Here is a 23,877-nt window from a genome sequence, read left to right on the forward strand (position 1 = left end):
GGCTGTACATGGGAGGAGAAGGCTTCGGGCCTCCTCGCCTCAGGCTCAGGAGGAGAGCTGCCCACCTCCCCCAAGGAGGCCCACGTGGGGAACCCAGGCCTTGGGCTCTGCGCTGGGCTCCTGGCTCATCCGGCTACCTCCAGCAGCCAAGGTACATTCGGTGCTTTCTGTGAGTGAAGCACTCCACACTCGTTCCATCCTGGAACTGGGTTTGTCCCAGGTCACCAGTGGAGGAGTGGGATTTCAAAGTTCAGCTTGGATCTGACGCTGGAGTTTCCATTTTCTTCGTCTGCTCCCCAACCACACTGGGTTCCTCGGAGGGCAGGGCCTGTGTTTCTTCCTATCTTCCCAGGGCTTCACTTTGGGCTCCAAACTGTGCTGATAAATGTTTACTCGATACACAAGAGAGTGAAGGGACAGGAGGGCAGGGAAAAGGGACAGTGACCAGCCTCCTCCCCTCAAAGCCTTCCAACACCCTAGGTGCTCCCCATCACAAGTCTTGTCCACCCCATACCCACATGACTGCATCCCAGGACCTCCAACCTGGGCAGAGAGCTGGCGGGGGCAATGTCCGCCTTCCCCCAGCCCCACTTCCCTATGTGGTCCTGACACTAAACGGCTCTCAAGGAGCCAGAACTTGCCAGAACAGAAAAGGACCCCCCTGCCTTGAAAATCCAGCCTCTCATAGGACAGACTGAGGCCCTGAGTGGGGAAGTGACTTCCCCAGGGTCACACAGCAAGACCACCTGGCAACCAGTCCATGCTGCAGGCCTCCTTTCCTGGGACGGTAGGAGCTGGTGCTGCCCCCTTGCCTCTTCAGGGGGCCCAGTGGAGGTGTCAGGGCAGACAGTAGCAGGGTAGGCCCGCCCAGGGAACCCCGTCCCCTTCACTGGGGTTCTGAGCCCTGTGTTCTTCTTGCTGGGGGAGGGGCAGTGGTGTTCAAAGCACAGGGCCCACAGATGGTTTCTATTTGCAGTCATGGAGCCTGGTGTGTGCCAGGCTCCTGACCTATTTTGAGGAACTGAGGGCCCCGCTGGCTCAGAGATGGCCTCCCACTCACACCCCTTCACCCTCCGTCTGGCAGGAAATCAGATGAGTGGTTTAGGGCCAAAAGGGAAAACCTTTGAAAATGAGGTCTGCAAGCTTGAACAACCTGGATAAGGAATCCTCAGATTGAGTCGCCTGCTTCAGAATCACCTGAGATGTTTGTGGAATGCAGGTTTCTAGGCCCCACCTCCAGCCTGCAGGCGCAGTGTTTGGGAGTGGGCAGGGAGTGTGCATTGTAACCAAGCCCCCAGACAGGTCCTGGTTTGAGATCTTTGCTATTCTACCCATTGTCTATGGACTAAGCATCCACATTCCCCAGAGCTGCTTAGAAATGCAGAATCCCAGGCCCTGCCCTGACCTGGTCCCTCTATTAAGATCCCAGGTGAAGTGTATACCCTGCTCCAATCCAGCGCTTCTCCAGCTCATGTACACCAGCCTCCTCCAGCAGTCGTGTTAGAACACATGTAGCTGGGCCCCACCTGCAGCTTGCGGATGCAGGCATCTGGGGTGGGGCCTGAGAATTTGCATCCCAAACACTGTGCTCTGCAACAGAAGCCACTGGCCCCAGAACCAGACTCTGGTCCCTGAGCTGCGGGGCAAGGAACCCTGTGCCTCTGAACCTTTAGCCCTGCAGCCTTGAAGATGCCCCTAACTTCTCTGAGACTCAGTTTCTCTACCTGTAAAATAGATATGAGTCATGCTTTATTCTTAGGATAGTTTGAGGATCCAGTGAAATAATTAATCATTTGTGTGAAAGAGCTTCCTGAGCGGTCACTACCCCATAAAAATCTGTACATAAATTTATTTGTATCTCTAAGTGTGTTCTAGGTAATTCCATCAGCCTGGAAACCCACCCTGACCCAGAGCCAGTGAGTACAAGTGCTGGTCCACAACACTGCCTTACATTGCCATGCACATGACTGCACCCAGTAGGTGCTCAATAAGGGCTGTGATTCAACCCAGTCTCTTGTTCTCAGTCCAATTCTCTTTCTACTCTAGTCCCTATTTCTCACACCCTCTTCCCTGGCCCCCAAGTCTCTTGGTAATGAGGTTAAGCAAGTTTTTTAAAAAGGCTGTGTCAGAGTCAAAGGCTGAGCTGGGGAAAGGCCAGGTCCCAGCTGCTGCCGCCACCTCCAAAGGGTTGCCAGCTGTGAAATGCCCTCCTGATTCTCAGCATGATTTGGGATCCCACACTCTGAGAGCCCCCAATGCCCAGGTCATTCCCCTGAGGGATGTCATCGAAAGCCAGGGCACAGCAGGGTTATGCGTTCACCATCATGCAAACCTAGCCAGGGTGGACGCTGCTATGTCAAGTGTGCATACTGGGGAAGGGGACATCTGAGATGCCGGGGTAGAGTCCCTGGGCCTCCCTCTGGGAAGGTTGCTGACTCCCTCTGGCCCTCAGATTCTGCAGAGAGGTCCTTCTACTTGTTGCTCCTTGTAGCCAAGGGACCTTCTAGCTGCTGTCTCTCAAAGATCTTGGCTTCCCTTGGCTGCTACGCTGTCCCTGTGGTAATATAGTTTGGGCCTCCCCTTGCCCTTCCCAAGAGATAAGAGATCTAAATTATCATGGGGACAGGGAGATGAGGGGATAGGCAAGGGAGAGAAGGCTGGGTTGCTGGCTGAGTCGTTTTGTCTTTGTTGAAGAAATGAGGAAGCTTATCGCTCAGTGCCCCGAAATAAGAAAGGAAAAGTGGAAATTCTTTATGTGACTGTCACTTTGGGTATAAAAGAGGGCAGCGCATCGACTTCCCCGCAGAGCAGCCGATGCCAGGCCACAAGCACAGAGCTTATTTGGAGATAAACTCTTTGTATCGTCATCCCCTTCTGTCCTCCAGGGGCTCTCATAGGAGGAACAATTTCCTCCTGGACTTTGGAGGCAATTCAAGGGGCCTCACCAGCTGAGGGCCTAGAAACTAGAGCAGGAACTTTTTGATTAAACTTCACGTTACTGAGGAAATAAAAGGGTTTTTGTTTGAACACCCCTCTCACAACTGTCTCATGACGCTCTCCATTGGGCACTGTCTGCCTTACAAAAAGGATCTACGAGTCCCTGTAGGTCCCAGCAAAGAAAGGGGCTCTTCCTGGATCTTCAGCCATCAAGTCCCCTGCACATCCTTTGCTCCCAAAACTCACAAGGGACACAACTCCATTCTAGGTGGCTGCATGGGGTCCTGCCGTGCTCCTCCAGCCAGAGCCCTGCTCAGGAGGAGTGACCTGGCCCTGCACTCCAAGGTGACAGCAAACTAGCCCCTTCTCCCCAGGAGGAAGGTCCACTTGTGAGAGACCGAGCAAGTTGGCGGAAGAGGCTGGAGCCACCCTATGGGAAGGGGCAGGAGGAGGGGGTCAGGGAAGGTCATAAAGGACCTGACTTGTTTTACTGTGCTTTGCTCTTTTGCATTTACTAACTTCGACCTTCTCTCTCTAAATAGCATCCATTTACCCAGAAAAGATTAGGACTACTAAAGTCGGATTCAAAACAATTCAGGTTCTGACATCTTTTATAGCAACACAACAATCTTAGGAGCCAGGCATGTTAAGAAAAGGCTTTTCTCAATTAGGTTAACTCCCTTGTGAACAGATAAGGACTCCCACCTGGACAACACCATCCTGCAGGAGTCCTGGTCAGGCACCAGGGCCAGGGAAGGCCACCCGGTACAGCCTGAAGGACTGAGAAGCAGAGACAGGGAAGTGAGGGTCCCTCCAGAGATGTGCCTGGATTCTCTGTAGTTTGAGCCAAAATCTACAGGGAAGGGAGGCTGTGAAGGTTGAAGGTGGTCTGAGAATAAAGGAGTCTCTCTCTAACTTCCTGATTGGGATTCTGGAAGGAGAGAGGGCACTGCTCTGAACAGCGGGCCAAAAAAAAGATGGCTCTACCCAGTGAGGATGCCAAGGGGCGTGGCCAGGGAGGGGCGTGGCCAGAGGAGTGTGTCTAGATGGGGGCGTGGCCAGATGGAGGCGTGGAGCACACCCCAGAGCCGGCTTCAGCTCCTGCCCTGAGGAAGGGCCTGGAAGGTCTGAGCGATGCAGTTGCCTCCTGAGTGACAGGCGACTGCATCAGAGGCTGTTGGGGAGCCAGTCTGGTACTGGGGCAAGATGGCGAGTGAGACTTGGATTCATAACTTGCAAGACTGGCCATGGCCCAACTAGGTATGGAATCCACCAGCAGGGCCAAGAAAAACACGGACCATGAGTTTGTTAGTTGCACATGCCCAGAGAATGCTCTGGGATAGGACCCACCAGACACACCTCTGTGCATGTCAGCCAGAGCATTAAGAATCAGTGCAGAGCCAGGGTCCCTTTCCCCTGCAACACCAGAGGCCACATCAGCCAGGTCATCTATACCCCAGATTCCAGAGAAGGAGCTCTGAAAGATGAGGCTTTGGGAGTCATTCTAGCAGAAGTCAAATCACCCCAAAGAGACCGAGCTTTTTTTTTTTTTAAAGATATTTATTTATTTGGTTTTAGTTTTTTTCGGCAGACACAACATCTTTGTTGGTATGTGGTGCTGAGGATCGAACCCGGGCGGCACGCATGCCAGGCGAGCGTGCTACCGCTTGAGCCACATCCCCAGCCCGAGACCGAGCTTTGATGCCATATTTATGGAATCAGACCTGCCAGCTGGGGCTCTGGAATGAGAGCCATCAGGTCTGTACCTTCTCTGCACATTCAAGTTGTGAGGGCTGCCAGGTAAGGCCGTGAAGGCAGTGCACTGCAGAGACAGCCCAGGTGAGAAGCACCCCTGGAGTCGCGCAGCCTGGGAGCACAGGTGCAGGGGGCAGGGTGAGGGTATCATCATCACGACAGAAGCCTGGTTTGAGCAGACAAGATAACCAGGGGGTGGGGCACTTTCTATCTCTGAAACAATATTTCAGGCTTCTGGGACTCAGGAGACCTGGCTGCCTGTCATTCTCTGGCCATCCATTACTAAAGATCAACAGAAAGTATGCTTCTAGCAATATCTGAGAGCCCACCCCAGTGATGCTGAGGGACATGGGGGGCCTTCCCTGGCAGCCACCCCAAGCCATTCCAGTAGCCTGTCTCTACTGGCCCATGAAGTGTCTCATTCCTGGCAAGGGTGGGCTCTCCTTGCCCAGGTGTGGGAGCACTTTCTCCTATGTGGTTGCTGGTGTTAATAGAGGTTAATGAATGGGTCCCCTGGGGTCTCTGACCATCCTGTGCCTGAGACCTACCCTCCCTGAGCCCCTGCAGTATTGCCTGTCGGCGGGCTGCAGCCGGCACGTGGTGTACACTGCCTGGTCTGATTGGTACTCTTCACATGAGCAGGGCTTAGCTTCTCTAGCAGTCTGTAAGCTGGATCCATCTGTCAGTTTCGAGAATAGCAAAGAGCAGGGGATCTAAAGCCAAAACCACTTACTAACTAGGTACACACCGTACAAACCTTTCAGAGCTGGGTTCTCATCCATAAAGATGGGGTATAACAGAGCCCACTGCTCAGGGCATTTCCATCCTCTTGGTGTCCCTGAGGGTGCCCTGCACAGGCAGACAGTCCAGAACCAAGTGACTGACTTTTGAGGAGGTGGGAAGTCACGCACAGCTTCAGAACTCTGTCATCTGGGTGTTCTTTGGGAGCAGTGGGACAAACTCCTGGAGAAGGGAGGTGTGCCAGGTGCTTTTGACTGGCCCCAGAGCAGCCATCCCCACTTCTGCCTGCCCATGTCTGCCACGGGAGGGGTACTCACTGTGCCAACATCCCTCACTCTTAGAAGAGGTTCCATGACCCAGGGTTGGCCAGTGAGACATAAGAGGAAATCTGCTGGGGTGAGGGTGCTTCTGGGAAAGATTTTTTTTCCTTATTAAAGAAAAGAGATGAACACGAGAAAAATTCTTTCTTGGCACATTATCTAATGCACAGCTTTCTGTCTTTGCTTGTATGTGAGGACAGAAAGTCTGGGGCTGTGGCAGCCTTCTTGAAGCCGGGAGGTAACAAGCCCCAAATCAAAAAGCCAACATGATGAGAGGGCAGACCAAAAGGATGGAAAAATCACGGGTCTTTGAGGACACTGTTAAACCACCACACCAAACCCAGGACCCCTTTCCTCCAAACGGTTATGGTTCAATAAACCATAAATATCCCCAGAGCTTGAGTCATTCTTGTTTGGCTTCTTTATTGTTGTTACTTGCATCCAAAAGTATCCTAACTGATAGAAATAAAGAAGAAAGGGAGGAGGATGGCAGATGGCTAAGTCCTTGGACATAGCCTGTGATGGGTACCCATGAGGTCTCTCTGCTATCACAGCCAAGAAACTAGAGAGAATGTGGAGGCCCTAGGACCACACAGCCCAGCCCCAGGCCTAGCAGACCCACCCTGCAGGGGTGAAGAAAACCAAGGGCCTCTGTTTCCCTTCCAGGTTTTCTCTTATCCCTCAGAGGAGTCCTCAGGCTGGGCTGCTGCAGTGGCCCATGCAGCTGGGAAAGTCGCACAGCTCAGGGGATAAGGATGACCAGGGAGGGGAAAGCAACAACCAGATGTGCCCAGCTCGTGGGTGCCCAGCCACCCTCCCTGCACCTCCCAGTGCAGCAACATTGCTGAACCTTAAAAGATTTTCCCCTTTTCCCTTTATTCTACTGAAAGCTGTCATTATCACAGAACTCATGAGCAAGAGGGCGGAGGTGGAAATGTGGTTGTGTATGTGGCACAGCGCCTGGTGGGCACTGAGCAAATCCCACCACCTCCTTCCCTTTCATCACAATGGCAACGCCCGGGAACGGAGCAGGGCCATCGGGCAACTCTTAAGGGCAGCGGTGCCTCTGGCAGGGTGGCGCCTGTCTTCTTTGCATTCCTGGTTTGAGACATGCTCTTGCTCCCGGGTGCTTTGCCCTCACGAGGTCTGCTCAGGTCTGCAGGAGGACACGTGCCACATGCAGAGGTTCAGGAGCCCAATCTCCTGGCTCCACAGAGTGGGGACCTTGGTCACGGGGTCAGGGTTCTCAATTAGCTTCTTCCTCAGCCTCCTCTGCATCCTCCTGGTCTGAGCCTCTGTGGGGTTGACCCTTCCTCTGGTCCCCTGTCCATTTTGTAAGCCCACTAAGAAGCGCAGAGAGTTGTCCTGCTCAGCCTTTCCACGCACAGCATTTCATCCCTGGCCTGGTCCCAGGCTGTGCTCTTTGCTTCAGGACCTCCTGGTCACTATGGAAACCAAATAGGTGGTTGTCCAAGTGCCAAACCCTTGGCGTCGCCTGCCTCTGCAGACTCACCTCTGCAAATAAAGTCTCTCCTCTCACCCTTCCATGGAGTCAGGACCACCCCAGTCTTTAGGGCACTTGTGTGAGAACAGAAAAAGGAGCCACTTGCTCTGGCAGCTCCAGGCCATGCCTACAGCTCAGTGAGTGGAACATGGATTTCAGCCCTTACCTGCTCCCCTGTCCGGTGGCCCTGGTGCAGCACACAACTTGCACAAGCGTACTTAGCAGACTTACGTGGAGTCTTTCCATTTACTCTCCTGTGTTTCTGACCGAGGTGCTTTTCTCAGGCATTGACTACTCCAGAGCTTCCAAAGTGGAGCAGCCCAGCTTGGGAGCAGCTATCTAAGCAGACATCACAAGGGAAATTCTAAGACCCTTTCAGTGGTCCCCTGAGGCTTCCCCAGCATTTCCTTGCTGCTCTCACCTCTGGGCTCTTTGCTGTTAACACTGGATCCAGTCAGAACATCTCTGCTGTCCACTCACAATTCATTCCCCACCGTCCCCAAAGCATGGCGGCCCCTCCCTCTCCCATTCTCATTCTGCCCTTTTCCAGCCTCCCTATCCTCGGGCCTCTTCTCTCGGAGCAGTGTCTCCTGGACCCAGCAACTCTCAGGTAAGGCTGGGGATGCACGGAGAGACCAAGGGACTGGGTGGCATGGGGTGGGCAGGAGGAAGTGTGCAAACTCTGGAGGAGGATGGATGGACCCTGGTTAGCGGCCTCTCTCGACCACTAGTCAGCTACTGTCCCGAGCAGGTTGCTTCACTTCTTGGGCCACAGCTGTCTGTCCAATGAGGACAACAATGGTGTTCCCTCATTGCAGTGACATGGGGATTGAGGGAGAAATGCGCGTAAAAGAATCATAACATCACGTAACATCACGTGGCTTAATCCAGTTGTTATGTCCTTCACTCTGTGATTTCTGTCTCCTTGTTGATGGTCGGGCCTACAGCTTTCCCTTCCCTTTCCCTCCCCCTGCCCCCTCCCCATCCTAGGGTGGCCATGGGTGGAGACTTTTCACTTGGCTGAAGAGACCCAGCCCTTAAATTTGGCCCCTAAACTTTGCTGGACCAACCTGATAACGGCAGTCACAATCTAGTTGGCCCAGGCCCTCCTGCCTCTAGTGACCTATATAGGCATTGTTCTCCCCTGGAGCAAGCCCAAGGCGACTTCCCCAGCCCTCACCCTTTCTTGGACTGGTGAGCTTCCTTCCCAATAATGAGAAACTGCCCCTCCTTCCCAATAATGAGAAACTGATGTGACTCCATTTTTGAAAATAAATAAATAACAGCAGCTTCTACCTCAAGGTCTGTCCTAAGGAAGGGGGTGAGACACTTGTCCTTGGAAAAACCCACAGAGCACTCCTAAGTAGACAGCCACCCTGCTGAGATGTTTGTCTGTAAATAACAGGAGAGATCTGCAGCGCTAGGTGTTCCAGACTCAGTTAGGCTAGGTGGTTGCTAGCAACCCCCCTAGCAACCTCCAATCAGCATGAGACACAGAAAATACTTGGGATGCCAGATGACCCCCCAGTCATTTATGGTGGTTGATAACGTGTTGGGAAAGCATGTAGTTCAGCACGTACACGCCTCGTGGCCTAAACCAATCAGTTCAAACGAATCCCCCTCTTGTACTAACAATCACCCTTACCCAACTTGTTCCTGCCATTGAATGTGCTGATCAATGTTAAGAGTTGTTGTTTGACTTTCCTATGGTATGGAATGATTTGCTGTGTGATGTTGTGATGCATAGAGTATCCCCCAAAAACCTATAAATTCTCACTGGATAAAGGACCGGGACTCACTCCCTGGGACCACTGCATCGGGAACAGTTGTGAGTCCAGGCTCGAGCTTGCAATAAAGACTCTTGTGTGATTGCATCGAATTCAGCTCCTGGAGGTCTATTGGGGTCCCATGAATCTGGCATTACAATAAAACTCCTTTTGGTGCCTTATTCCTGTTCTGTGGTTCCTGGCCTCCTGTGCCCTGTTCTGCTTTACATGGATAAGATGAATACTGCAATATGTTGCAAGTTTCAATGTATTTGATACTTAGTATTGTACTTGCTACATATCAGGTACTAGGCTAAGCACTTTGCCAATGTTGACTGACTACATCTTCAAAGCAACCTGGTGAAGTAGGTGCCATTTCCTTATTATAGGGAAAGAAACTGAGGCACAGATTGCTACCAGGGGAAAAAAATAAACACTTGCTCTTCACTGACTTGCAAATCACCGACTTTGGAGGTCACACAGCCTGTCACACAGCCAGGCGATGCGATCTCAGTCTCCCACTAGCTTTGCTGTAGATCACACCTCTTGCATATGGGTTATGATGATAACTGTTGCCTAGGTAACTCTTCAGGGACCCGAGGTCACTTTGGCTGAAGATACTAACTCTTCACTGCGGGTGTGCTATGGTGTTGGGGTTGGGATGAAAGGCTTGGCATCTCTGTCTCCACATTATGTCTGTCTCCTTTGCTGCCTTAACCTCTGGGTCAGATTCCCCTCGGCACTGTGCATAGATAAGTTGATCATTTGAAAAATGTTTTGTCCAAAACTATCATATGGAGCTAACTTGACCTAGACCTGCTTAGTCTCCCTCCCTCCCTCTCCATCCCATGCTTTAAGGTTAAAGACACACGAGCAGCTGCCATGATCAGAAATGCCCGACCACAAAAGGAGTGAAAGAGGGTGGCATCCAAGTTCCTGAGAGATCTCCACCTACCCCCAGGAAAGACATGACATTCCTCCCCTTTATTAGCCCTTTCCTGTCCCCCATCATTCTCACCCTGTACCTGTGACCCTCAACACCCTGGGTTGAGAAGCTGACCTGTAAGCAAGTTGTGAGACACTGTTTTTCCTATAGGGTGGATTTCGAAACCTGTATTTAACAAGGTGTTAAGTAACTTGCCTGAGATCACCCAGGGAAGTTGAAGAGGAAGGATCCTAACCCAGGCCTAGCAGCTCCAGGGGGGGTGTGCTTAACAGTGGGCGATGCAGCCTCTCCACGGCTATTGTGAGAGATGAGATCACAGGGTGCAATGTGCTTGGCTCCTAGAAGGCACTCAATATACAGTCCTTATGTTAATGTCCCCTGACGGTTGAATGTTTGTCATTGTCATGACTAATACATGCAAAGCACTCAGCAAAGCTAAGCTGGCCTTTCTTCCCTTTGCTCTCTCCCTCCAGCACTGATGTCACTGGGTTTGATGGTGGTGGGAGGGGGTCTCTGCCCTCTGTAGAAGCTTCCTGCTGGGCTTCCAGCTTGCAGGCAGGAAGGGGTGGGTGATCTGGGTACTGAGGGAGAGTAAGTAAATCCCTCAGCACAGAGCCTTAAGAAACTGGTGCCCCAGAAGTTCAGCAAGCCAAGTTGGCTATAATAGGGGAAAGGCAAGAGATGGGGGAATGCAAGACGTGGGGCAGGGAGGGGGCTGGCCCTGCGCCCAGGGGTCCATGGTGGGGAAGCAGCTGGAGGGAGGAGAGGCTGCCCCTGCAAGATTCAACTCCAAAAATGATAACTGAGCCACCTAACACAATCCCAAGGCCCAATGCAAATGCCACTTCTTGTTGCCATCATCCCATTTCCTTATCCTGCAGATACACACCAGACTTGGGGCAGTGCCTCTCACCAACCATGACTCTGGGGCTTGTTGTCAGACTCTCCTCACTGTCCCAGGCAGAAGGGACCTCTAGGAACCCAGCCCCAAGACAACACAAAGAGATGTCAGCCTCCTTCTCTGTCCTGGAATCCCACCCATGTCTACCCCGGCACACACCCTTGCAGAACACCCCCACCAACATATTCTTTCTTCTCGGGACCCACCTGCACTTGAAGGCCACCACCTCACTCTGGGCACTTAGGTTAAGGTGCCTGCCTGGTGCATTACCAGCCCTGCATTAAGACCTTACCTGGAAGATTACCCCCAACTCCCCCACGAAATGCCCACAGGGTAAAGAGAATAGTGAACACACAAAAATAAAGCAAATAATACACAAGAGGGGCTGAGGATGTAGCTCAGTGGTAGAACACTTCTCTAGCACCATGAGGTCTTGGATTCCATTCCCAGTACAATAGGAAGGAAGGAAGGAAGGAAGAAATTTTATAAGTAATGCACAAATCACATGTATTTTGCATTCGATGTGCCAGGAAGTACTGGAAGCAGGTTATAGGAATTAACTCTTCTAGTGCTTATTATCCCTAAGAAGCCAACATTACAGTGTTCCTTTGCAGATGCAGGAAGAAGGCAGATAGACGGCGAGTCTCCTGCTAAGTCCATGGTTAGCTCTTAGTGGTGGTGGGCCTGGGAGTCTCCCAGGAATGGCCTCCAGGGCCTGTGCTCAGAGCTGCTCACTGCAGTCTCCTCAGCAATTGCTGAGTGACTCAATGACAGACCTGTGGTCTGCTTTTCCAACTCCTGACTTGCCTTGTGAGACTGGCAGTGAGGTGCAGTTGGGGAGCTGGGCCCCCACAACCTCCAACCAGATCTCCTACTCCTCTCCACAGCACTTAAAATCCACGGGGGTTGGGGGGATTTTTTTTTTTTTTTTTTTGCATAAGTACTGACACCTGCCAGCCCCCCCCCCCAGGAAATGGAGTCCTGATGATAGGCCTGGCCATGGGCATTCCTGAGAGCTCCCCACTGAAGAACCCCGAGCCTCTGAGCTGAAAGCAGCGATTCCCTGACTCCTCTTACTGACTCCTCTTACTGCCTCCTCCCCTCCCTCGGAGGCTGGCAGTTCTGCAGCTTCTCCTCCAGGCCCCTGCTCCTCTCTCCTGTCCACATCACTTCCCCAGAGGGCGCACAGGAGCAAGCAGGGAGCGCTGACCCAGCCCACCGCACACAGGCTGCAGGGTCCCTGCCAGGGATCCAGAGCAGGCCTTGGCAGACCGCGTGGCTCTGGAGCAGCCCTGTCAGTCTCTCCCCTCCCTAGGCCCCTGAACATCCCCCAAAAGTGTCCACCCCAGGCTTGGCTGAGTAACTCCCCTCCCCACCACTGCTGCTGTCCTGCTGCTCACACACAGTGCAGTGGCCTTTGGTTTCCTGGCACTCACTGAGGAGATGACTTGCAGGGCCCCTGTGACCTTCACGTCTGCCAAGTGTCTGGTGGGGAGGGGCAGAGAGCCCAGGGCTCCCAGACACAGGAATGAGCCGCTTGAGGCAAGGTCAAAACTGAGTCACCAAAGGGTGCAGTGGGACTTCCAGGACAGTGGACACTTAGGCCTTTGGAAGAGCATAAGGGCAGAACAAGCCCCGATTCCCTCAGGGGCAAGGCCATGAAAGAAATTTGTCGCAAATCAACATGTGTACCAAAGTGCCCAGCACGCCCACAGGTCTCCCATTTGCAGAGGCTGGACTCTCCTCATCCACATCCCCTGTCCATGCTGAACCTTCTGGATGTCCCTCGGGGTGTTGCAAAGTCCTCCTTACTCAGCAAGGCCCAATGTCATGGTTGGGATATTCAGTGGTAAAATGATCAGATCCTGAGAGCTGTGGCCTAATCAGTCCATCCTACTTTGAATGGGCTGACTGGGTGGTAACTGTAGGCAGGTGGGGTGTGGCTGGAGGGGGTGGGTCTCTGGAAGGATGCATCTTCCTTTCAGCCCCTCTCTTTCCCTCCCTCCCTCCCTTCCTCCTTTTGGGCTGCCAGGAGGGGAGCAGCACTTCCCCACCAGGCCGCTCCACCAGGATGTTCTGCCTCATCTTAGGCCCAGAGCAATGGATTCTGCAGTCTATGGACTGAGACCTGTGAAACCATGAGCCCCCAAATAAACTTGCCTCTTCTGAGTTGTCCCTGTGGGGTATTTTGATCACAGTGACAAGAAACTAACACACCCACGCAAAGCCCCCTCATCTGCGAGCCTTTCCCAGTAGCTGCAGACACAGCTCTGTCTGCTCAGAACATCTTTGCGTAGCTCACGGAGCCCTCATCCCATGTGACGCGTTGGTTTCTCTCATCAGAGTGTGATTCCCTGGGCAAGACAGCTGCCTGTCTGCAGATATAGAACTTAGTACCACATACACCTGAAGTCATGAGACAGATGTCCCAGGATCCAATCTTGCCAGCAGTTGTAGGTTTTGAGTGACTGAAAAATGTTCGGATGGAGTTGCCCACTTTAAGGAAATCAGGGCACCAACATACAGACCCAGATTTCTTTCCCCTTGAAAAATCAGAACCAGAAACTCCAGCCCCTGTGGGCTCACCCACCCACTGCTGCCCCTTCTGTTCTGCCCAAATCACCTCCTTCATTAGGACTCTTGTCCCATCCCTGTAATCCCTGGAGCTGGGTGTCCCGGTAGTGGCATATAATGGTTTTTTTTTTTTTCAATTGTTGAAGAATGAGTCTTTTGACTTTTGAAGCAGCCAGTGCAGAGAGATCTACATGTAAATAAATCAAACAAACTGCATTTCTCGCTAGATAGCATTTGTGGATGAAAGCTGGGGGCGTTACATTACCCCAGGAAAATGAGCTGAGGCACGTCCATGTGATAAAATCCTGCTCAATAACACAAGGACCAAAGTTCTGATCCCCCCACACCTTGGACGGTGTCAAATACATGAAGCTGAGTGAAGCAGGCAGACCCAAAGGCTGCACTATAAACGGCCCCGTTTATGTGATATTCTGGGAAAGTCAGCACTCTGAAGACAGATCACAGATTAGTGGCAAGGCCTGGGGTAGGAGGAGGGGCCTGGTGGAGAAGTGCTGCTCCCCTCCTGGCAGCCAGGAAGGAGGAAGGGAGGGAGGGAGGAGAAGGTGGGGGGAGAAGAGAGAGAGAAGGGGCTGAAAGGAAGATGCATCCTTCCGGGACACACCCCCAGAGACCACCCCCTCCAGCCACACCCCACCTGCCTACAGTTACCACCCAGTCAGCCCATTGGGCATTTCTGGGGTGATGGAGATGTTTTCTATCCTGATGGAGATGGTGGTTACACAGTTGTACACATTTGTGAAACACATACAACTGGACACTAAAAAGGGTGACTTTTACTGCATGTGAATTATACCTCAATAAACCTAACTTTAAAAGAGAATTACCTGGGCTGTGCAAGGCCCTGGGTTTCATCTCCAGTACCGCAAAAGAAAAACAAACAACAACAACAAAAAACAACGACCACCCTTATCCTGTATCCTGGCTCTTGATAGAGAAAGCTGCATTATAAACACTGTGGACAGCTGGGCGCGATGGTGTATGCATGTAATCTCAGTGGCATGGGAGGCTGAGGCAGGAGGATCACAAGTTCAAAGCCAGCCTCAGCAACTCAGCAAGGCCCTAAGCAACTCAGTGAGATCCTGTCTCTAAATAAAATACAAAATAGGGCTGGGGATGTGGCTCAGTGGTTGAGTGCCCTGAGTTCAATCACCAGTAAAAAAAAAAAAAAAAAAAAAGCCACTGTAGACAAACTTCAGGTTTATAGATTCCTAATCCCACCTGGCAGACTCAGGGTGGGAGTCCCTTCACCATTGATAGAATATTCTGGACACTCCCAGCAAAGAGCCTAGTAATAGATGAGCACAGCGCAGAGGAAAGGTCCCTGGTCACACTGCCACTTGTCTAATTTGGACTCTGGGAGGGGGTGGCCTTCAACCACTAACATTGGGGTCAAAAATAGTGGCACATGTCTGTAATCCCAGTGACTCAGGAGGCTAAGGCGGTAGGATTGCAAGTTTGAGGTCAGCCTGGGAAGCTTAGCGAGAGCCTGTCTCAAAATACAAATGTCTGAGAATATAGCTCAGTGTTAAGGGCCCCTGATTTCAATCCTAATACTGTAAAAACATAAATAAATAAGTTTGAGTCTCTTGGCTGTATCCCATACCCACTGAACTAGAATCTCTGGGAGTAAACCCCAGGAAACTGGGGTCTGATGTTCAAATAGTCCCTCAGGTAATTTGAACACATAACTAGTATATCACATATTGGTTTTAGGTCCTAGGGACAATGGCAGTTCCGGATACCAGCTCCAGGCTGGGGACACATTGCAACAGCACCTCTCGAAGTCAGCCTTCCATGTTCTGCACGTCATTATCATTTTTGCTAGTAGCTGTGCTGTGTTCGCTGTTGATCCCAGTACCTGACATTGGCAGGGTGCTTGAAGCATACAGGTCACCTGGACACGAGTTATTTCATTCAAGCTGGGCAGTCGGCCTCATTTTATCCTCATTCATGGCGGGGAGGAACTGGAGTTGAAGAGGTCAGGTCACCTACTCAAGTTGGCACCCCAGTCCTCTGACTCTGACTCTCTCATCACCCTGTCTCTTTGCTCTCAGTGGCGGAGCTGAGGAGGGTTGTGCAGAGGGCAGGGGGACACAGTGCTCCCTCTCAATACAGTGGTCCAGGCACCTGTTCGTGTTCCCTGCTCCCTGGTGTGAAGGATGGAGGGACCAAGTGCTCAAACACACCCTTCTAACTGCATGTTTGGAGGTGGCACAAGTGAAGGCCACCCAGGATAGGGGTCCAGTATAAGCACTCCCCATCCAGCCTGCCTGCCTGCCACTACCCTATCCTGGGAGCACCAGGGTCCTTGGTGATAGGGGGAAGGTGTCTGGCAGGATTTCTGGACTTCCTTGGCTTCCCCAGCCAGGAGTCCACCCCGCTGCCCTGAGATGACTCCTGGTCCTCCTGCAGTGCCTCAGTGCACCTGGAGCTGGGAGAGGCTGGCCACACCCACTCTGTCCCTTTGGGATGGGGTGGGGTGGGGTGAGGTGGTGGAGTAAGCACAGCTGTGGTTGGGGTGGGTGGACTGGAGGTTACTCGAGTCTGGCTTCTGCCTGTGTGGACACGGCCAAGTTCCCCACACGAGCTTCTGATGGTGGTGCAAGGGACAGATCCGGCAGATTCAGTCTGGCCCCTACTCTGCCGTTCTGGCAAGTCTCCGTGCCTTGACTCAAAAGGCAATCCAGATGGGGTCTGTATTGCTACTTCCTTGCTGTGTGGCCCTAAGCAGTGTCACTTCTCTGAGCCTCCACTCTTGGTGTGAAGATTGGATTTCCTGAGACATCTAAAGCACCTGACATATCTTAAGCATCTAAAATAAAAGCCATCACCATCATCACCCACAACCTGTTTCTGCTAAATGGAAGCAGTTCTAAGCCCTGTCCTGCCACCTCACAGGGGGAACTGTGAGTCACGATAAGGTTAGTAAGACTGGAGACTCCCTGAGGACAGGCTTGTGTCTGCCTTCTTCCTTCCACACCCCCAGGATTCAGAACAGTATTGCCAAGAAAGGTGCTCAGCAAATACCCGGGAATGAAGGGAGGGTGGGTGTGGCTGCATCGGGGGACTCTGAAGCACTGTGCAGGGTGAGCTGTGACATCCACTGGTGGATGGGCTGTGTGGGGAAGTGATGAGTTCCCCATCGCTGAAAGCAATTAAAGACATTGGAAGGACCCTCAGGGCAGGTGTCAGAGATGGGGTGCACAGAGCAGGTTCAGGATGATACTCTAGAGTCCTTTCCACCTTGGGGTGAAGACAGGCTGCATCACCCCACCCCAAATCCCGGAGCCACCAGCAACCCTCAAGTTCTTCTGGCCCAGGCGGCCCACACTCAAGCCAATGTAAAATCAGCCCTCACATCCTCAGGCTGCGGTCACAGACTCCACCTGGGACAGTCTCAAGACACATTCACATCCACTTCCCATAGGCGGCCTCTCACATCGCCATCCTCATCCCTGAGGACCTGAGTGCTCACTACAAACCAGACCCCGGGTACGACCATGTCTACCGTGGTCCTGCCCACTTTATGGGGACTCCTCAGAGGAAGGGGTCATTATCCTCATTTTAAAGATGGCATGTCATGGCTCAGGAGGTGGAGAGATTTCCTGAGGTTACATGCTAGGCAAGGAGCAGAGCAGGGCCTGGAACACAGGTGGCTCTGCCTCCAGAGCCTGTCCTCTGGAGTCACACTGTTTCCCTGGCACAAACCAACAACCAAACCAAAACGGCCCAGCTGGCTCTAGCCCAGCCATCACCCCATCCTCACTGGAGAGCCCACCAAGTGGCTGGCCCATCTGGAAAGGCAGAACCACGAAGCCAGAGGCACCCGGGTGGGGGGCACAGGTGGTGTCTTGGAGTCTTGCAAATGTGGGGCTTCGGGCGCATGCCCCTGTCAGGAAGTCTGGCTCCTCTCCTCCTCCAGTGAATCCGTCCAACAGAGCAAGCACAGCTCCAATGTCCCTGCGCTGCGGAGCCTCTGAACCCCAAGAAAGAACTCAGTGCTCCCTGGTCTCTCTGGTCCAGCCCTCCATCCCAGCACCTACGGCATCCACCTCGTTCTCTGGTCACTGTTTATGGGTCTGCCTCCCCTGCAGGACTGAGTGCTCTGGGGCTGGAGGCCAGGTCTGATTCACCTGAGCCTCCATCCCACAGGGGCCTGGCAGCTCCCAGATACCCAGGTGCTCAATGAACCCTGCAACTCGACTGCTGATAGCCCCAGGGTCCCTGCACAGGGCCCAGCGGGGTGCATGGTGGTCACAGAGTCAAGAGTCTGATGTTCACTGATGTTCACTGATGGCCTCATCTGTCCACACCAAACCAAGGCACGAGGCATTAAACAGGAAGGGGCTGCATTTGTCTGTCTTAACTTAGTCCTAACTTCCTGGACGTGGAGAGACAGGTCACTGGCCAAGGATGGTTTGCTACGGCTCCCCAGTGGAGCTCGGCCAACTGGCTCCTGCATTCCCTGCAGCACACTGCTTACTGCCATTTTCCGGGGGGTTTCATCACAGAGACCGGCTCCCCACCCAAGCCTGCCTGACATGCACAGTGAGAGGGCCTGGAACATTCTATGGCTGTGCCCGGGCTGGCTGAGTGACAGCAGCCCCACCCCTCTCTGCCCCTCAGTTTGGTCATCTTCAAAAGGGACCAGTAATCACCCAGTCGTGTCTGCCTGACGAGGCTCGGGCAAAAAGGGAAAGACGGAGTAAAAGAGAGGAGACATTTTAGAGATACCAAAGTGATTCCAAAGTCAGATCCAGGCCAGGTGACCCCGGTGCTTAGGCTTTCAAACCAGGTTGGAAGGGGAAGGCCCTCTTCCACCACTGTGCTTCAGATAACCCACAAGACTCACGGGAAAGCGTTCTGTCCCTCTTGGGCCTCAGTTTGGCTTGTGCCAGATGAGGGGTCAACGTAGTTAGTGTCTTTCAAACTGCATTATTTTGTACCACTGTCAATATGTTCTTGCCATCTCTAGAAATCATACAAATCATATTAATTTAATTTTTTTCTTTTGTTTTTGCAGTGCTGGGGATTGAACCTAGGGCTTTGTTGTTACAAGGCAAATGCTCTACCCGTGAGCAACACCCCAACCCTTAAATTTTTCTTTAAATTGACTCTTGCTAAAATGTAAATGTTTCTATGAGCTGCATTCTAAGCAAGTTTAGATAAGACACTGTCACGTGCTAGCTGCCTTTTCCTCTAAGACATGTTTAAAAAATATATAATTACACCAGACCAGGTTCACCCAGGCCCCATGAGACCGTCCTGTGCTTCACCAGACACTTTGGGACAAGGACCACATCTACATGATACACTCACCTGACACCCATCCCTGGAACAGAAGCCCCCAGAGGTGGTGAGACCATCCCACCCTCCAAGGCCTTCTGATCTTTCCTGGGGGAAAATGCTTTCCAGTTGTTTCCAGGTGTTTATTTGTATTGTATTTGTAGCCTGCTCTAAGGCATGATACTAAAATGTACGTTACAGCAGGGTGAAAAACTAAGTGATGCAATTCAGACTAAAGGAAGGTGGAGGTAGGAGAACTCAGGCAAAGCAAAACAAGTACATCAAAGGCCTACTTTCTCTACTGCTCCCCAGAATAGCAACAAGATTGGGGCTCTGAGCTTCCTAGCAGTCAAAGTGAAAAAGGAAATATGATTCGCCCTCCTTTCATTCTCAACAGCATGTGATATATGATCCCTGTGATAAATAAGATCTCTGGCCTGTGGGCCTGGCCAGCAAGATGCTGCTCCTGTCTCCAACAGGTGGCCTGCCTTCTTTGAGCCCATCTCCTATGGCAATGCCATGGTGATCAGCCCCCAAAGCAAGCTTTGATGGTGCTGCTTCTCTTCCTCCAAAATGCATGATGTTGTCCTCTCACCTACAGAATGAAATTTAAAATTTCAGGCCTGTATACATACTTGCCCTTGAATCCTTTAGGGCCACATCCCAGGAACTTCTTATTTAGATCACAGCGTAGCTGCCTGAATTCAAATCCTGGCTCAGCCACTTGTGATTCCGGGCAAGTTACACAGCTTCTCAGAGTCTCCACGTCCTGATTTGTACATGGGGACCTGAAGAGGCGCGTCCCCAGGGATGGCTGCGGGCAGGGCGTGGCCCCCCAGGAAGCGCTGCTCAGATGCCAGCCAGGCACCCCAAAGGCACCCCAGGAGCCCCTCCCACTGCTCTTCCCCCAGACTTTGCTTCTACTGCGGCTTCCTATCACTATCAGGGTCTGGCTCAAGTGCCACCTGAGCTGGCCACCTTCTCTGATTTTCCTAGTTAAAATTACCTGCTCCTTGCTCTCTTTTTTCCCACCCACAACTAACATGCAACACATGATGTGCCATCGATGCAACACTCGGCCAGCGTTGCTCATGCCAGAGGGTCACCGCCTACCAGGAGGTTCTGAAACCAAAAAGGGTGGTTGTTACCAGCATTAAAAGAAGCAATAGCCGAGCAGAAAGCTTGGAATATACTGACATGGGCAGGGAGACTTTTGATTTGGTTTTATATATAAACACATATTGTGTGTGTATTGTGTGTGGTGTGTGTGTGTACGCATTTGCTCATGATAGACCATAAGAAATGACTTTCTTACTAAGGCTGTGGTCCAAGATGCCTGAAAGCCATAGCATTAACTGGGGATTCCTGAAGGACAACGACCAAGTCTCACTCACGTCTGTCCCCAGCACCTAACAGAGCCTGGCACACCTGTAAATCTTTGCAAAGTGAACTAAAATCTAGTAATCGAGACCAGCATATCTATGAGGGCAGTCCAGATACCCAAGATGCAACTGTCAACCCCTGTGTCCAGGCTCGACTTCCAAGGGCCCCCTTCAGGCATAGGGCCCACCCAGTGGGATGGCAGGCACCCAGTGTGGATTTCAAAATGTTCAAAGTTTCTAGAAGTGAATGGAAGAATAAAGCTCAGTCCTTACTTATCCCAGATCCACTCCTGAGACTCCACTTTCATTGCCTGTAAGATGGGAGTGACCGTGACTCTGTGTCCACCCCACAGGGAGAGAACACAGTAAGGAGAGGCCTGGGGCTCTTCTAGTTCTACTCTGCACACTGGATGCTGAGAATGAGCCCGACACTCACACCCACGTGTATGTGCGCGCACACACTCTCACACACACGTGCACTACTCTTCTCTTTGGAGGTGGGATCCTGGAGGCCCAGCATGAGCCAGTGAGTTGCTCAAGAGCTGGGGCAGGTTGGGAGCAAACTGGGACTAGAACCAAGTGCCTGGGTCCCTAGATAAAGAGGACAGAGGAAAGGGAGGGTGAACGACATGCTAAACAGGAGGGTGAACAACACTGCTGCACACGTGGAACTTGTAACTCCATCCTCATCCTCACATCCAGCAGTGTGCAGGGCCCTCGAGAGACTTTAGGCAAGGCCAGTGCCGGCCCCAGGGTCTGCACACACAAGGGGCTGCAGTGTTGGCATGCTGTCCCCGGCCACCACTCTCAGCTGCCCCAGTGCCAGACATCACCCATCCTGCTCCCTGGAGTTGGAGAGAGCCAGTGTCCCTGGAATGCATAGTGGGCATGAAGGTAGATGAACTGATGGCCGCAGATCAGTCCCCAAAAATTCCTGGGCCATTTTTCCCCTCCCCCAACCTAGTCTCCCAGTGCCTCATCTGGTAACCAGGTTTACTTCTCTGCACTCACATGGCTCTGGGGAGGATAATGAGACCAGGAAAAGTTAAATACCAGCTGGGCACAGTGGTACAAGCCTGTAATCCCAGCTACTCAGGAGGCTGAAGCAGGAGGATCTCAAGTTGGAGGCCAGACTCAGCAATTTAGCAAGACCCTGCCTCAGAATAAAAGTAAAAAGGGCTGGGGAGCCAGGCATGGTGGCACACACCTGTAATCCTAGCAGCTTGGGAGCCTGTGGCAGGAGGATCACAAATTCAAGGCCAGCCTCAGCAGTTTAGTGAGGCCCTAAGCAAGTTAGTAAGACTCTGTCTTAAAATAAAACAAAAAGGGCTGGAGATGTGGCTCAGTGGTTAAATGACCCTGGATTCAATCCCTGGTACAAAAAAAAAAGGAAGTCAAATACCTAGTAAGCATTTGTACACGTGAGTCCTGCCATCCCTCCCTCTTTTCCTGAAAATCCCTTTTTTTTCATCTCATAAATTTCTTCCCAATAAAAACAAAACACCTCTAACCACACCCTCTTCTGCTCTAAAACCTTCAACATTCTCCACACGGAAAGAATTAAGTCCAACTCCCCAAATCCTTCATCAATTAGATCTTACCTCCCTCTTTAACTCTTTTGTCCACTTGTGATGAACCAGTCACCTGGGATTACTGAGTTAGCTGACAATGAGTGCATGCACATGTGTGCGCCCACACACACACACACACACACACACACACACACTCACGCACCCTCAGACCCTCAGACCTGCCTTCCCCACATCCCACATCCTCCCTTTCAAAACCTCGATTCTGACAGGCTTCTCAGATCTGTGCAGTGGGGGTTAGTCTGGCTGTGAGTCAGTTCCAGGCCCCAAGTGGTTAGACACGCTGCGGAACTGCCCCCGCATGCCTCCTCCCAGAGTGTCCACCTGTCCCCGCCATGGAACCATGAGTGCTCAGAGTCCAGACCCAGCTCCCTGGCCCCTGAGTAAGGACAGGCCTCTCCTGTGGGATATGTCACAGATAACGGCAGCCTGGGAGTCCCTGCACATGCTGACACTCAGGTGCTGACAGCACACTGGTCTGTCAGAACCAGTGGACCACAGTGGACCACGGCCTGGAAGACTGGCCCGCTGCCCTTGTCGGGACCAGCAAGCGGGCTGAATCTGGCTCCCACAGAGCTCCTGCTTGAAGGGAGTGTGGTGCTGCAGAGAGGCCAGCAGGACAGGCAGCAAGAGACCCTGGGGGACCAAGTGACCTTGAGCAAGATCTTCCCCTTCTGTGGGAGTCAAAGAAAAGTTTGAAATCTATAAATAAGATAATTAGCTCTCTGAGAAGAAATTAGGATGAGTGGCTAGAATTCTTTTCTAGTTATAGACACCCTGCCTGACCCTCCTTCCCACAATAAGCGCATACAAGAATCTGGGATGGTGGAGAACAGGCAGAGGTATTGTTTTGAATAGGAGCCTGAGGTAATTCTGACGGGCCGTGTCTCCAGTGGCAAGCCAATTATGTCCATCTTATACCGTTGCCCACGAACACTCGGGCTGTAGGGTCAGTCCCCGGGAAACTACATCTGAGTGGGGCTCTTCCCCACCCGGAAATGGAGGAGAGGCCTCAGGTGGACAGGGCCAATGGCAGGAAGGAATGAGTCCTACATGTAACCCATCCAGCAGCTGGCCTCGCGGGGCTCTGTCACCCACGGGGCTCTGTCACCCGCAGCCTCCTGCACCCTCCTCCTCTGGAGTAGTTCACATCTTCTGTCAAGTGGAACACATCTAGCAGGAGGGCTACCATATTCCTTCTTGCCCTCCTCCACACAGGTGTTTAGCATAGACCCATACACCGGGTGGCTTATTAACCACAGAAATTCGCTCCTCACAGTGTGTCAGCTGGAAGCCCAGTGTCTAGCGGGGCCCACTTTCTGCTGCACATGTGGAACTTGTAACTCCATCCTCATCCTCACATGATGGAAGGAACAAGGGTCTCCTCCGGCCTCTTATAAGGGAGCTAATGCCATTAAAAGGCTCCACCCTCATCATTCGATCCTGAAAGTCCCACCTCCTAATACCATTTCCTTGGGGGTGGTGATTTCAACATAAGAATTTGCGAGGGGGGGGGGGCACACACCCAGATCATAGCACAGTTGCTTCTCATTTGAGTCGGAGCCACCAGCTAAGCCTCTGGCACAGGGCAAAGGTTTGGAAACCCTTTCACCTTCCACAAACATGCACTATGTGGATGCCCTGCACCAGGCCCCAGGGCTAGGGGTTCAGAGGATCAAGATCCTGCTGCACCCCTCAAGGGGCTCCTGGTAGGGAGGGATTGACTGATTCTCTGGCCACTCTGATTAGGGACGTCAGCATGAGTCTTGTCCCCAGTTGAGGCTCCCAGGATATATTGCGAGTGCCGCAGGGAGTTACTGGCTCCTTGGAATCAGGAGCCACAGAGTCCCTGTTAATGACCAGTGTGTCCTGCACCCGCCTTGGAGCCCTGGGAGGTGAAGGGACTGTTTCCAGGCTTCCCTGAGCTTGAACCCAGCTGCCCTTCATCACCAGGAAGGTCTGCAGCAGTGCCCACCATGCCCTGTCTCTCCTCTCAGGGACCCCATCAGAAAGCCCGTTCCTGTGCACAGAACCCCATCCCACTCCCTCCCTCCCAGTGCCTGGTAAACAGGACTGTGGGGGGGATGGGCCCCCACTCCCCCAACTCCCACACACAGCAGCTTTGTCTGGGCTGCTGCTGCATAATACATGGGCG

At 52.4% G+C, this 23,877-nt stretch overlaps 1 protein-coding gene across 2 annotated transcripts in view; it reads right to left on the reverse strand.

The window, feature by feature from the left end:
- The window catches only part of CORO2B (coronin 2B), a 137,977-nt gene that overhangs the window by 79,825 nt on the left and 34,275 nt on the right, over positions 1–23,877 (reverse strand). The window lies entirely within an intron of this gene.

The sequence above is a fragment of the Spermophilus citellus genome (genome assembly GCF_964194105.1).
Source record: "Spermophilus citellus genome assembly, chromosome: 4".
NCBI classification, from domain to species: Eukaryota; Metazoa; Chordata; class Mammalia; order Rodentia; family Sciuridae; genus Spermophilus; species Spermophilus citellus.